General features: G+C 34.1%; 1 protein-coding gene across 3 annotated transcripts in view; it reads left to right on the top strand.

Moving 5' to 3' along the window:
* The first annotated feature begins 1,241 nt into the window (after nucleotides 1–1,241).
* The window catches only part of LOC128985956 (LIM domain only protein 3-like), an 85,069-nt gene continuing 69,900 nt past the window's right edge, over nucleotides 1,242–16,410 (top strand). For 2 of the 3 annotated variants that reach the window (XM_054405964.1, XM_054405962.1), the window contains exon 1: nucleotides 14,678–14,811. The gene's annotated coding sequence lies outside the window, so the exon portion shown is untranslated. Of the gene's footprint in view, nucleotides 1,320–14,677; nucleotides 14,812–16,410 lie in introns of those variants that run through there. The other variant, XM_054405963.1, reaches the window with a different exon arrangement.

Here is a 16,410-nt window from a genome sequence, read left to right as displayed (position 1 = left end):
TTGATTTGAACGTCGTCACCAATTCGATCGGCTCACATACCACACATCCTACAACACCGCCACAAGTATGCATTCTTAATTGTAGATTTGGAGGGTCACTATTTGCCCGTAAAGAAATAGCCATATACTTAGTTTTAGTGAGATTAACGGTTAACCTGTTCTGATCAAACCAACTCTTGACCACTAACAGTCCTCGCTCAGCTGATTCATACACCTCCTCCCAACTGTCGCCCTGAAATAAAAGAGCGGTGTCGTCTGCATATAAGTAAATATTTCCGTTAGGCAGATTTAATTTACCAATGTTATTTATGTAGGCTAAAAACAAAGCAGGACCAAGTGTACTCCCTGCTTTGTTTTTAGCCTACATAAATAACATTGGTAAAATGATCAGTTAGAATACAACGATTCGGACATTTTACAATCACAGTCGAATGTCGATGTCTTAACGTTCTTCATAATTATTTACCTTCTTTTGATTCCTCTATTTGTCCAATCATAGATTACCATGGGATAAAATGGTTTGTACTGTCTTTAAATCAGTAACAGTGAATGACTGCTGCACTTCCACCCCATATGACATGCAGTCCAACCCTATTACTATTTGTTATTATTTGTGATTTGACATGAGTATATACAAAACAAATTACAGCCCATTAATTTTGCAACATTTGCTGATACCAATCATCAATGTTGGACACAAGTTATACTTTTCCAAACACTAAAACATTCGAAATTGCTACCAATAAATTTTTAGTTTAAGATTACTTTCAGCCGATATAAGTATGACGAATCTTTAATGTAATGATCGAAGTAAAATCGACACGTGAGTATAAACAATAGACCAAAGTCTCCGATAGTGATTCACAAAAATTAAAAATGTTTCGCACCAAGAAAATGTGGACTGAAAAGAACCCCGTTAAAAGCTCAAGACCGCTAAACGGGGGAATGGAAAAGTTAAAATTCAAATTACGAAAGAAAAGCAATACTGTTGCTGTAATAAAGGTAATTGATAAAGTTAATCAGAAAGCAATGGCATGAAGGTGTGAGTAATAAATGTGATGGTGGAAAACTAATCCCATTACCACCTCGTGGGGGGGTATTGCCCCCCTACCCCCCCCCCCCCCCCTGGAGCGTGCCACTGCGCTGACACCCAGACACCGTCAGTCTAGCGTCAGCAGTCGTTGCTAGTGTTGTGTGGCATACTTGGATGTTTAAACCGTACCGCGCTGTCCGTGATATATCGCGACTTACTAACATTGCGATATATTTTCAACAATAGCGTGGATTGATCTAACCTGTGACGGATCTTACACCTTTTGGTAAGTTTTAATATTTACAAATTTTTTAACACTAATGTTTATAGTATGGACAAATTATATTAGTATTTAAATTTCGAATTGCGTGAATACTTTGAAATTATAGAAGATGTATGTTTTAATAGTTTACTCATATTGAAAGTTTTACTACAATTTTGTAAGCAGAATATCTATACTATTTAGTGAATGTTTTGCAAATTAATAATCTTTGTAGCGAATTAAATATATTGTTATAAAAATTGGCTTGTTAAATTAATACATGTACCGTAAATAATTTGTTTGAATTGTTTACTTTTTATTCACAATTAATTACTAATTCAAGGTAATATTTACCAATTGCTTTGCTTTGCGTGGTAATAATCTTGACAAAACATTATAAATACGAATAAAATGACATAGAAAATATGTTTTGTAAATAGTTACATGTACAGTAAACATAAAAAAGATTAACTTATATTTTCGATATATTACTTATTTCTGGTAACTGTGGTACTAATTACTAATTAAATTTAAAATTACTTATACAAATTGAAATGAGTATAAAATAATTCTCTTGGTAAATTTATTTTTAAACATGTTAATGTAAAGTAGAACAACATTTAAGCAATTTTAATTTTAATACATATTTTTTTATTATGTTATTCTCGCACCATTCAAATCAATCTATAATAAATTTACATATGACGATTACTTGAATTGATTCATGGAAATGCGTTTTGAGGCAATAATATGATTTGGGCGGTTACATTGATGGTTTATTTTTACTAAATATTTTAATTTTCATAAGGTTGTAAAACATTGTTTTAATAACTGATATGGTGGAGTTGTAAATATAAATATGTCAAAAGATTCAGACAATAAAAAAAATTAATCACATATTAATTTGTGAAAATGTCTTAAGTAGCACAGTATAGTCCATACTATTTAACTAATAATATAGTATTATTGAATGCTATGCCATTCAAACAACTATTTCATATGAATGGTAAATTTAGTGGAGATAAAATGATGTCGATATTTATTTTAAGCATTTAGAAATTTAACAAATTCTTATCAAATTATGTCATTGGAAAGTATTCTCCATTCAAAAGTAATCCATGTTACGAGGAACTGGCACGCATGTCCATAATAATAATAATTGGACTTAAGCGACTTTGGACAACGTATCAAAGATTAGATTTCATAGGTTCCCGCCCTCGAAATATAGGACCCATATTGTTCAAAAAACTACCCGACTATTTAAAAGTCATAAAAGATAACTTAAGATTAAAAGATTATAACGCCTTTGAAAAACGGCTATAGCGATAACTGGCAGAGCAGTTTTTAATATTCTGGACAAATCTATGGTTTATTTATTTTTCCTTTTATAATAAGCAAAAATAAAAGCCATGCACAGCAACAAGTCGACATTTATCTATTTTATGTACATTGCAAACTCCGAACACAAAATTATAACACAATTAGTAAAACTGTCAATTAGCAAATAAAAACATTGAATGTAACTAAAATTTTGGAAAAAATCAAACACTAATATAATAAAAATGCACAGTCGGTAACTAAATATACAATAGGGTTTTTAAAGCGTACCGTATTTTAATTTTTCCCATACCGTAAAACGGGGTGACTTGAGCCCAGTGGGGTGACTTGAGCCCAAAACGCAAGAAAAAGTTTAGAATTTTTGTTTCAAAAACCTAAATGATTTATCAAAAGGTTTTATATATCGATTTGAAGGTTACCTAATTAGCTTTCACCACAAACGATTCCAATTATTTTAACTGTCCATTTTAATAATTATAAAAAGTAATAATGTTAACACGTCCGAATCTGAATTTCATTACGTTGAAAAATGGTTATCGGCACAATGGGTTTTTGCACTTAAATGAAAATAAAACTATTTTTCCCCATTTCATTATTTCCTTGACAACACAAACATGTTGAAGCATGTTTGATTATGTAATGGTTTAAGTCAGTATGACCTGGGTTTACCTTATCATGACCAAGTTTGGCAGATTTTGGGGTTACTTGAGCCCACCTGTGTTTAAGTGGCACCGTAACGTTTGTTTAGTAATGAAATAAGACACTTTCATTATTTCATGTGGTCTAGTAATTGGAAATGGCCAGAAAAGGTAGATGAGTGCTGGTACAGCAAAGCAGTTAAGTTAAAGGAAAAATAGCAGCCCCACACCCATTACCGCCAGAGGATCTTTTGCCGTTCCAGAAGTGGAAAAGTGGCGGTTAATGGACAAAGACATAAAGTAGAACAAGTGCATTTACTAGTGTAAATAGTGTGTAGATAAAAAACAATTTGTTATTTTTACATTTAGTTAGTCTATTAATGACTGTCAAAATGTCTATTGTGACGTTTTCTATTTCGGAGTGACGAATCGGTTCGGATTAACTAGAACGAGATATTGGCAACATTTCATTTACAGAAAAAATTACTTTTTTATATTTTCAAAAATTGCTGGTGGACTTTTTCTGATTAATCATATTCAGATCTTCAATATTTGGTAAGTAAAATTTGTTTAAATGTTTCTGTAAGTTTTTTATAAATTTATTACAGTTTCGACGAAAACTTTGTGTTTTGTTTTACACTTACCGTCATTAAACCTAAAAAAAAACAGGAATTTTTAATCTAAAAAAAATACCAAAATAGTCAGCTATATATGTGGGTTCAAGTCACCTCATGGGTCAGTGCAGTGGGTCTAGTGCATTAGAATAGCATTGAAATATAATAGCTGGGTTCAAGTCACCCCGACCAACGAGGTGACTTGAGCCCACCCATATTTTTTTTTTTTTTTTTTTTTAAATAGTTACACTAACTTTAAAAAAATCTTATTCCACACATTTGTAGAATAGACCAAGACTAAGTTTACTGTAAAATATTTATAAAAAAATACTTAATGGGTTTACTTTAATGAACAAGCAAAGTTCAAAAGTGGGCTCAAGTCACCCCGTTTTACGGTAGCTAATATTATTATTATCATTACTGATTAATGGTAATACTTGGCTTATACCACCGCTCCAAAATATATTTCTTTAAGGCACATCTACATCTGGTCGAAAGATGGGTACTTTGTGGTGGTAAGATTAATTTAGCTTAGAACACCAATGTCATAGAAATATAATAAATACTTTTACAGCACACAATGTTTTCGCTAATATGTATTATTTGGATTTGAAAAGTTTTAGAGCGCCATTTTTTTATTAGTGGGCCGATTTTGGTTTTCTTTATGTCAGTTTGTATGTTTCTTCAAGACCTGTAAAATGCTAACCAAACTCGACTATCATTGTCATTTAAAAATTTTGAGCTACCCCATACCCCCGTTACCCCACTTAAGGCAAAATTTTCAAAATTGACCATAATAATTGTAGCCCCTCATATCTAAGAAGGTTGCCACAAACAGATTTCAAATATCTCAAATGGTTGAAAAGTTAAGGGGGGTGTAAGTTACTTTTCAGCCACCCTGTATGTCTTAATTTTAACTTAACCCTGCCTTGAAATATCTTATATTGCTTCTAGGACTACTCTTGTTGTAGTTCTCCTAAAATTGATTGGCTGAAAAATGCGGGTACATAATATATACCCACGTAATAAACTACAGAGTAAGATTGTAAACACAAAAGCTCCGCACTAGTAGAAAATCTATGAAAAAGACAAGAACAAATCGCAGACTATAAACAACACCTAGTTGTAGCGAACACGAAACACATCATTAGAGAAGATTTACAGGTGACGGTACGTGTTCTATAAATGTCAACTTATTTTAAGAAGTTTTCATCAAGTAAGCGACGCCGAGGCCGCCTGAGGGATCACATAATTGGAGCAACAGAACTAACAAGGGAGAGACAAACAGTTAACAAAGATCAGCTGACAAATTGACAGGGCTACCAACTGCTGTGGATGAGGCTCGTTACGACGTCCCCCGAGGTTGGCACACTTGCTCTCACATTGTTGTCCAATTAGTACCAACTGACAGGTTTGCCAACAGCCAAATTGTGTTATGCATTGTTTTAGCACTGATTATATATGAGATGTATGGATTATTTGTCGAGGGTCAAACCTTTATTGTAGGAAGACCAGGATGCATTTAGTTTTCATTTTGTAAAATTGTGAAACAACTCGTATAGTAATTGTATAATGAATTGTTGGTTTGAAGTTTTACCCAGGTTTAATAACTTAATTTAATTTATTTTTAACTTTTTCGTAAATTACCTTTTGATGTTGATGTCTTTATTTGATAACTAAAGTGCAGTTATGTGATGTACAAATACCTGTAAACAGTATTTAGTTATTTTAGTTAGAGTAAACGTTGGAGATACCACACCTGAGGAAAATGCCATCTTTGGTTAAATTTTGGTTGTAAAATAAATTATTGATAACATCGTCAATACATAGCAACCTATCATAAAAATTAGCCGTTCCTTTGTTCAATTGATGTAATTTTGTAACCTTTCAACGTATTTCCAGAGTAATTGAGCTATTATTGTTATTCAGTATATTTAATTTGAAATTTTTACCTATGACATGGTTTGTAATTTTTAATGTAAAACTACTCTAAAATCGAACACTTTTTTGAAAATGGTAGTTCAACATAATTTTATATAATAACGAAAATTTTACTATTATTATTGTGTCCGTAAATATTGTTTGGATACTGCATTCACCTGATCTTAGGCGTTTAAAGAGCGGTCGTGCATTAATTGTGCCAAGCCCTCAAAAAGTTTCAAAAATGTTGCTTAGTTGAGCCAAGCCCAAGCCACGTAGGGGTAAGTTGCCAGCAGAAGGAATGTCCTTGTGTCATCCTAATTTAACCCAACCGTACCTATTCAAATATACAGTATTATTATTGTGTCGTACCTATTCAAATATACAGTATTATTATTGTGTCCGTAAATATTGTTTGGATACTGCATTCACCTGATCTTAGGCGTTTAAAGAGCGGTCATGCATTAATTGTGCCAAGCCCTTAGAAAGTTCCAAAAAATGTTCCTTAATTGCGCCAAGCCCAAGCCACGTAGGGGTGAGTTGCCGGCAGAAGGAATGTCCTTGTGTCATCCTAATTTAACCCAACCGTACCTACTCAATTATACAGTCGAAGAGGGCCGCCACTTGGCTTAGTTAAGGAACGTATCGGGTGGGTCCCTGGAGTAGTTGGCGCAATTCAAGAATAGCTGACTACCAGACTCACCATGGCACCATGAAGAACACCATGAAGGGACACCATGAACGCTACCATGAAGAACTGCATGTTTCCATAAAGTACTGCATGTTACCATGAAGTACTGCATGTTACCATGAAGTACTGCATGTTACCATGAAAAATTGGCGCAGTTAATGCCCGTTCAAAAGGGCCGAGCCCGAGGAGACACATAACTACGCTAATACGCCTTTGTATTTTGTAAGCTCAAGAACTCGTAAAGACTTAATCTAGTTGGCTTCACTTACGCCGGAACAAACGTACACATAAACCCCCTCTACTTCGTAATTGTATGGTTTATTTAGCTAAACAAGTACAAAATTAAAAGCTAATATTTATAGAGGTTGAGAACATAAAGTCAAGTTGAGCTGAGAACGTTGGAAGCCAAGAGCGTCGGCCGCGTCGGGTAGTTTTATGACGTTAAGTGATAAAAGTTTTTCTCTTTAAAAGCGCTGAGTGCCTTTCTCAATCCGCACTCTCCTTCGCGTTGTTCTCATTCATCCGACACACAAAAACGCACTTACTTGAGCACACACACACATTCACTCACACACGGGTACACATATCTTCCATCTCTCTTACTTACTCATAAAGTGTACCTCTTGCATTGCGATCATGCCATTATTGTAACACAAATGACCTACAAAACTGTTATATTGATAATTATATGAGTGCCGAGTTGTTATAGAACTCGCTTTAAAACCCAAAGGTTGCCGGTTCGATCCCAAGGGAGCCTAATTTTGAAGCAGAATGCTATTGGGCCCCCAACTAATGGAAAATCTAAGAAGAATTGGTTCCGCTACACACACTATACTTTTATCTGAAATAGCGACCATACGAATGAAGGTATTTTAAGCCAAGAATGAATGAAGATGATATGAGTATAGGATGAGTGGCGCGATCTTGTAGTCTTGATTCTGAATAAGACCGGCACGTTCCTTAGGCAGGACTGTTAATAGCCCATGAAGCCAATGACAACTAAGGGACCTACAATTTATAGTGGAATCCGAACCATATTTCCCTTGTAATTTACGAATTGTTCTGATTATCAGGATAATACTACGGATAGTGCGGACGTTAATCCTCAAAACCGGATGGCACGTAAAATGCGCAGAAAAACAAAACAGTAGAAATTTTTATAAATATATTATGTTGAGTATTTAATGTTAGGAACTCAAAAAGAATTATCTTTTTAAAATCTTCGCACTAGTGAGCATATTTCCTCAACTGTTCAATGTGTATTCCTTCCTCTTATCCTTCAACTGTAACTTATTGACCACTTAAGAACACTGACGACCAGGTTAAAAATTTCCCATTTGATGCGTTTAATCGTAAGTGGTACAAAATTTCTAAAATATAAAAAATAAAAAATTCTTCACGACACTTTTCAGTTATGAAATCATATTTCTCGTGTCTATCACTAATTTCTCATACAACATCCCCATTATGTTATAAATTTCCTCAACTCCTCAATTAGGTAGGATATACCAACACCTAAGTCAACGGCATTATCAACCCCAGTACCTTTTGGAATTTTGAGTGTCATTCAATTGATGGGCCATAATCTGTTGCTGTGTTTTACTCATAGAGAACCTAGATGAATTAGTGTCTGCTAGAGAGTGTTGATGAATCTCGATTTTCCCCTTTAAGTTTAGAAGGTTAGTATATCAGAAAATATACTATAATTACAGTAGCAATATGTCAGTGGCTCAAATTAAGTTCTCCTTCTTTTATATACCTTTCTCATAATTATTTATGTTTTAAAACTGTCTACAAATGGAACATGTTAAAGTGTTTTTTTTTTTTCAATTTATGACAGTGCGTAGTGTATAATAGTCAAACCTCAAGTAGTTATTTATTTATTTTATTTATTTATTTCAACGGTTCACCAAACATAATAAATACATGTTTTAAGCACAAGAGCAAATGAAATGATTTCATTGGAATAGTTGTAAAAGTAATTTAATTATTAAACCCTTTAGTTTAGTAATCTTAGCAGCAAGCCTTTCGCATAATACTTAATTATAGTAATATTTAATCGAGAGAATTACATCTTGTAGTAAATAATATAATTATGTGAAACATATTATAGCTGTGAAACTTATTTTCTTTTGCTTTTAAATTATTTAGTATTATATAATTTGAGTTACCTAAATGCTGCTTACTATATTTTTTAACTTCTTAGAGGGATTTTCATTGTATTTTTTCATAACCCTCAGGAACATAAGGACTATTTAGAAATTTAGTGAAAGCAATTGAAGCAACTGTTAAAGCAAATTCAAACCAACTGTTCAAAAGGTGAAAACTCAGAGGTAATTAAATAAGACAGCTTTACATAAGCATTGGCACGAGCCATGCAAAGGCGTAGCGGTGGTCTGTAGTAATGTGACACCGACTATACTACCCCCTCTCCCTAAACAAGCTCAACTCTCAACTAATTACATTAATTAAAACCTCTTACCCCCCCCCCCTCCCCCCAGCATTCCCGCATTCGCCGGTACCGCAAACCTGACATTACAGTAGCTGCCCTTTATCCGACCCTACGTAACTATAAACTCGCCCCATTCTACCCTTCTCCATAGCAATAGTAACATGAAATTGCCATGATAAGTAGTAATAGGTCGAGAATTTAATGTATAGAAAAATGCTTAAAAGTTTAAATTATTAGTGTGAACCAAAGACATAAAAATATTTCTATTTTTGGGTCTCTATAATTTACGAATTATTGCAGAAGATTCAATCTATGTAGGGATGCATACTGTATATTTACTGTAGAAAGATAAAGTACAGAATGAAAACTTTGGTGACTATTAGTTTTTATACAGTGTTTAAATTAAGTATTGAAACAAATCTGTGTTGTTTGAACCGAAATAGATAGAATTATTCTGTTTGTGGTGTTGATTGTCAACAAAGGTTCAGTAATTTATTACATCAAAAATATTTGTTAACCCCCCTAACAGGAAAGGGGGTAGGGTCCAGGGGGTGACTTATTTTTTTACAAATAGCAACCCCTATTGAGTGACTCCTCATTTTGAAGGAGTTGTCAAAAGAAACACAATGACGCAAACCGGAGGTGGATATCTCACCCCTAGCCAAAATGGCAGGTATTCCAAAATTTGATTTACTGTATGTGAAAAAGCACCAATTTCGCAAATATGGAAACAAATCTGTATTTTTAAAACCGGAATAGATAGAAATATTCTGTTTGTAGAACTGATTGTTAACATAGGCTCCGCAAATTTTTACTTCAACTACAGTTTTTAACCCCTTTAACAGGGTAGGGAGTGGGGGTGAATAATTTTTTCCCAACAGGCCATCAAAATCCCAATGTATTTCTCAAGAAAAAAATATGTTGTTTACTTAAACAGACGAATAATTTGTATACTAAAACAGCTGTTCATAATAAACACATGATACACACAAGTCGTTTTCAGAGTGAGTTCGTTTTCAGCTTCGTTAACTAGAGTTGAGTGATTGATTACATTATCTTTGAGTTGAATCTTTTATGTCATCGGAATTATGACTGTTATTGGTTTTGAAATAACGCCTGTAATACTTTGCAATCGCTCGAATTCGAGCAACAGGTGCACTAGTTCATTTGGGTTAAAATACATAGGTGGTATCCTAATCTCAATGACTGATAATTAATATGAATGCTTTAAACTATTTATTTCTTAAAAGTCAATATTATAAAATATGTTTTATTTGGTTTTTATTGTAGTCTCTCTCGCCTTTAAGTCTATAAAAAAAAACTATGTTGTGCCCTATAAGAACATTGAGAGTCAAAGCTCAGGTAATATATGAGGTTTGGAAAATACAAGGGGGCTTGGAGAATTACATGAGTTGTGTTGCTCAGCAGCTCAACTCGAAGTTTAGTTCTCATGTGATGGAGGTGTATCAAGTAATGGATGGTCAGTCACTCAGCCATGGTTGGATGAATGGATGAGGAAATGGAAGATGGAGGGAGACTCTGATAAAGTAGAATGCGTTATATCCACTATAACGATGTTGATGGGTCTGACGCATTATCACAGTCTTGAGTTCACTATGAGGAAATGGACTGAGGCAGTTAGAACTTTGTGGTCGTGTATATGGAGTATATTTTAAACATCTATAACAGCAGAATACTGGAGACCATTACGTATCTATTTCAAAGAAAAGTAATTACCACGGAATAAATATCTTCCTACATTAGTAACAAGTATGATTATTTCCAGACAAATCTTAGAAGTCGTATTTTCTTATATGAACTTATCATCCAGGCTTAACTTTAAGGACAATTCTTAGTTTAAATAAGAACAAAAAGGATTTAGTATTGATTGTATAGCTCAATACAAAATTGCGCGTAGAAATTGAAATTGTTAATACCCAATAACAGTTTTCAAACAATTCATGTTGCCTTTTATCCCTTTAATCGTGTAATTCCTTCATAGACAAATGTTTTCTAAATGGCCAGAATGCTTTTCTACTCGTACAACAGTCAGTATAGACTTCTAAACAGCACCGTTAATTTCCAAGTCCTAGCTTAAGTTGTACAGTTTCATAAGATCTTAACGTTTTTGGAAGGAATATTAAAAATTGTTATTTTAAAGAGATTGGAAACATTAGCCTGTCTACATTAACCTCAAAGGTCTGTGTGTGGATAATACCTAGCAAACCATGAGGTGGACCAGTACAGTACAAAAATTGTCTACACGGATATATTTAAATTCGAAACCCTCAATATCGCCGCATTGGTTTCACACTCCATCGCGCTATGAGCCACCCTCTCCCCAAGTTATTTGAGTTTATTTATAATAAAGTAGTTGTATACACGCAAGTGTGTTGTGTCTAGATTCGTATTAATTTTTAATACTTTTATTATAAAACACTTCGATGAGAAAAAACACGTTTATACTAATGAGAAAAACGCCGTTCGTGAGAGATGTCTGTAACAGTTCTCAACAATTTTCCTCAGCTGTTGCAGTTAAGTGTGTGAGTAAGATAGTGATTGGGGGGGGGGGGAGCGTAGTGTGGTGACACCATTACGCGGCTGTCGATGTCGCTGCGCTTATGAAAATGGGACCCTTAAAAGTTGAAGCGAGAACCGTGACTTTGTAATCATCTTTCCAATTTGTAGTTGCGGCGGCGCGTCAGGAGAGTATACGACACACCACTAGCTGGAGATTGTGGGACAGGAAAATGAGTTAATGTAAGATAGTCTGCTGTAAGATTGGATACCTTCAAAATTAATCACTAAATCACTTTATCGAAACATCGAAGTTCTTCAATAACACATTGCAAGCTAAATATGCCTGCAAGTTGAACTATGAGACAAAATTATTTCTGTCTGGATAAATTTAGGGTACTCAACAGAGATTAGCTTCTAAAATCAATGATTGATGTGTAACTATCTCCTAAACTATATTTAAAACCAACACCATTCTCTTAAGGGTTCTAATCCTACTGTGACGCAACTACTGAACATAAAGACTAAATTAGAAGTGTTATCCTACATGTTTGAATTAACACTGCACCGCCTTAGTACTTGGAGCATGTGGAGCACTTAGTACTCAAGATGAACCATTCTGAGGCCTCCACTCTAATGCGTAATGGAAGGCCTGAGATAACCGATGGTCTAGCCTGTACTAATTGAGATGCTCGAATGTGCCTGAAATAGCGACCAACCACTCACATATATCGCCCACTTAAGCAGTTTTAACTTGTAGCTCTGTGTTGAATCTATCAACAAAAAAGTTCGAATAATATCACCACTAAAAATATACTTACTATGGGTTACTGTCTATTGTCTACACTCGACTTAATCTATTGTCTAAATTTTCTGCCCCTAATTTTTCACATTCAATTGTCTTCATTTCTCATTTCCCACATTGCAAGGCAGGCGCTAATGGAAGCGGCAAGTACAAAGCCTTAGATGGATGAAGCCTAAGCCACTCGACTCTTTAAAAGCTATCTTTTATAACCGCCTCGAAAAAAAAACAAAGGAGACGTCACCGGAAACTTTTTAATTTACCCTAATGCAGGAGCCCTCAGTTGAATCTACTTTAAAAGGGTTTTAATTATCCCTTTTAACCATGTGAATCATTTCTTTAGGTGTTTCAGCACCGGTGTCTTTGTCCCTAAATTACTTTATCCTCATAGTGTAATTAATTAGCACTCTTGAGAGCTTATTGCTTTTTCACTGTGGAAACTTCAAAGACAAACTGCAATAGAGTGTTTAAGTAATATATTATCTTTAAGTAATATCTTTCAGTTGTTAGATTACATGATGTGATTTTATTCATCTATCTTGCTGTCTTACTTTGATACATAGTAATACTTAGAGACGGAATATCTCTATGAAAGTTTTTTTTTTTACCAAAAATCAAATTTAATTTTTTTATTCGATTTCCTTATTTTATTATATATGGCTTGGAGTGTAAAACGTCATAATTTGATTAAAGAATCTAGTTTACATAAAAATATTTCAAATGTTGACGGAAAAAAATAAAATGCAATAAATAACTAAACATAGATTTACAAAAAGTTTCAACTAGATATATCAAAATGATTATACTTTTCCAAACTATCTTCACAGTATAAGTTTCAAGAAGTCACAAGACCTTATCAAGTCTTTGAGGAAGAAGATTTCAACTGCTATGTCTCTAAGTACTTAACACTGAACGAAGAAGGACGGTTTGAAGATAATCAAATGTACTTTCAGTTCCACGGTCTAGACCAGAAAATATTATTTTCAATTCCTAATGATGATATCAATAAAGAGACTCACTGTGCCGAACCCACGAATGTAGATACGGCCTTAAGACCAAAACCAGCCGTATATTATAGTATAGTATAGCTTTACTGTGTTTTATAACATTTAAGATATACCGGGTTTTGATGGTGTGCAGTTGTCTGAGGATGTAGGAGTTCATGAAGGAGAGGAAATCTTTCGATTGTGTGCTGGATTTTTCGACTCAACCATGGATTTTAGTGGTGATGATGATACCGCAATGGAGCTCTCGCCCCAAAAGGAAGAACTTTGCACAGGTGACAGGATTGTTGATGAAGAACAGAGCGTTCAGAGTGGAAAACAGGTTCCTACCCTTACTCCTACTAGGACTGTGTCTGAGGATGTGCATAATTGGATCACTCAAGTACGGTCTGACCTTATGTACCAGAAGACAGTTGCAGGGTTTGCAATAGATACAGCTGCTTGGCAGTATGTAGAAAAGAACCGCATCTGCTCACGTTGCGGAAAAACGTTCCCCGAATCAGCTCTTGAGCACTTTGTTGTGGGACGTCTTTTGAAAGAAGACCATCTAGATGTACCTGATGACGTTACACTTGTGTATCCCATCCTCGTCACCAAAACACTGTTGTGTCAGTGTTAAATAATAGTTTTCATGTAGTTGTATTTGATTCACAAATATAATTTATACAAAAATCACAACAAACTAAAGTAAACAATATTAATTATAACTGAAGCAGCTGAATAAGACAGAAATAAGGAAATCCTACGTCATATAACTGGGAATCATATTAATATAAATTATAAGAAACTGTGTGTACACTATACTGTAACAAAATGAATCTATTGGAAATGTATTAAAAAAATGAAAAATTAAGTATAGGAAATATGATTAGGTGATCGAACGTTCTTAAACGTTCTTATCTTGAAGAAAAGCCCTAGGTTATTGATTCAATGATCTGAAAGTTATTTATTGATACTTTGTTACCACACTACACCGAATACAGTGCCAAACCGTGCACAAGATTTCAAAACCGAATATTAATCTTAGGTAAAAATTCCTGTAAAGTAAAATTACAACTTCGGGAACTTAAATGAGAAACACAGTAGCTCTGCAGTTGACTTAATTGTATTTATACCTGACCATTAGACAATTACGGCTGGGTGTTGGCTAAGGCAATTACGTAATGAAAGAGTGGCCAGAGTAATGGGCGAAGGGAGCAAAACAAAAGGTACGGCCAATCGGATAAGGGTAATAATGTAATTGATTAAGTAAATCAGAAGGCGATGGGCATGAAGGTGCAAGTAATAAACAAGGTGGTGGAAAACTAATCCCATTACCCCCCTCCCCTAGGAGTGGCTGAGGTGGTGGGGGGGTGTAGTGCGCAGACTCGCCACCAGGGTCGTGACAGTCGCAGGTGTCGCATTCAGTCGTGTACGAGCCGTCGTTGTGTCAACATCTCGTGTAGGCTGCTCTGTCAGTGAACCGCTGTCGTAATCTGTTATCAGTCGTTGCGCGTCCGTGTGATCTCGTAGGATTTCTCTTATAGTGAATCATCCACAGGTAATGGATATTGAAAAACGTTATTTTTTGTAAATGTATTGTCTTAAAAAACACCGAGATGTCGGTTAGAAGGTAATTAATGAATGAACTATAAGTCATGTAGCATAAATACATATTTGAGTTATTACTTGATATAGTAACTACAAGTTGCAGATATATATTTTCCAACTAATTTACACACAATACCAGAAACCTCTATGTATAACCTGATGTAAGCTAGCTTAATCCTTTAATTAATTAACTGAAAATTATATAGTGTAAATACATATCTTGAATACATATTTATTATAGTAACTACAATCTGTAGATATATATTACCCTACAAATTTACATATCAGAAACCTCTCTTACACTACTTTTAATTACATTTTTTTCGTCGTTAAAAAATATACTTATAATTCATCATGAAATATAATGAAATATTGAATTCCGTCGATCGTTGCCTCAATGTCATTGATAAAAGTCGTCAGATACAAATAGGTAACTAATTAAATAACTCTTTCTTAGGGCTATAAGAATTCAAATTAACTATTTTGTCAGCAGTTACATAGCGACTGCTAGAAAATAATCGTTCTTTACGGTAATTGGGTTTTAAGCTGGAGCGCAGAAAGATTTGTTTGATTGAACGAGAAAGTTAATTATTCGAGTAGTTAATAACGTAATAAATCTCTAATATCCATTCCATTCGTTAACGATCCTATTAAAATTGAATTGTATCACGATGTAATTAAATAAGTTAGTTGGCAATTAGTTCGAAGATTGTATAAGTTTTATTGGTATTTTTCAATTATTTTCTAACGTTGTACGAATATTTTTTAACAGTCTGGAAAAGAAAATTGCTTTCGTATAATATAATTAATAATCTAAAATTACGAAGCGAGTACGACAAACAAAGCTTTTAAAGACTACTTATGTATTTGTTGTTCTAAATTGTTTATCGTCTACTTAATTTCACTTGTTTACTGATCTTGTAAAAATACTATTTCAATTGAATGAGAAGATATAATGAATTTGAATTTCAAAACCATTGGCTTGTTCGCATTTAAATCATTTTGTAAAATTTGCTGTTGATTTAAACAATAAAATACAGTTGATGAATTGATTATAATGTTTAAAGTAGTTATAAGGATTCTCATTATTATAATTTGTAGACTTATAAGACAAACATGATAACATAGTTACTAAAATATTTTTCCCTTATGTCGATTTAAGTACAGTAGCTTGAGTGCTACAAACATGCAAAGCAAATAAATTTTACTACACTATTTTACTACATAAGAAGCAAATAAACGATAATTATTAAAAACATACGGTATAAGGGCTTCGTTCAGATGCAAATCACATTCTATTTCATATTGAGCTATGTCGTAGCGAAAAATTGCCAAAGACATAATTAATTCACGGAATATTAATTTCCCCGTAACGCAGTACCCTAAACGGTCGATGGAGGTAGTTAACATGATCATCACTCGCAACGCAGGAAGCGGCAATCGAGCCAGATTAGTCAACCGTCGCTATTATTGGCACCACTTCCGACGACGCTGGTAGTGATTTGATTAAGTGGCTCACGGCTTTGGCTGCAGTAGATACCGAGTATAG

The sequence above is a fragment of the Macrosteles quadrilineatus genome, unplaced genomic scaffold, assembly GCF_028750875.1.
Source record: "Macrosteles quadrilineatus isolate MER2022 unplaced genomic scaffold, UCM_ALF_1.0 Scaffold_2__2_contigs__length_208266976, whole genome shotgun sequence".
Lineage (NCBI taxonomy): Eukaryota > Metazoa > Arthropoda > Insecta > Hemiptera > Cicadellidae > Macrosteles > Macrosteles quadrilineatus.
This window is presented reverse-complemented; position numbering and strand designations above follow the sequence as displayed.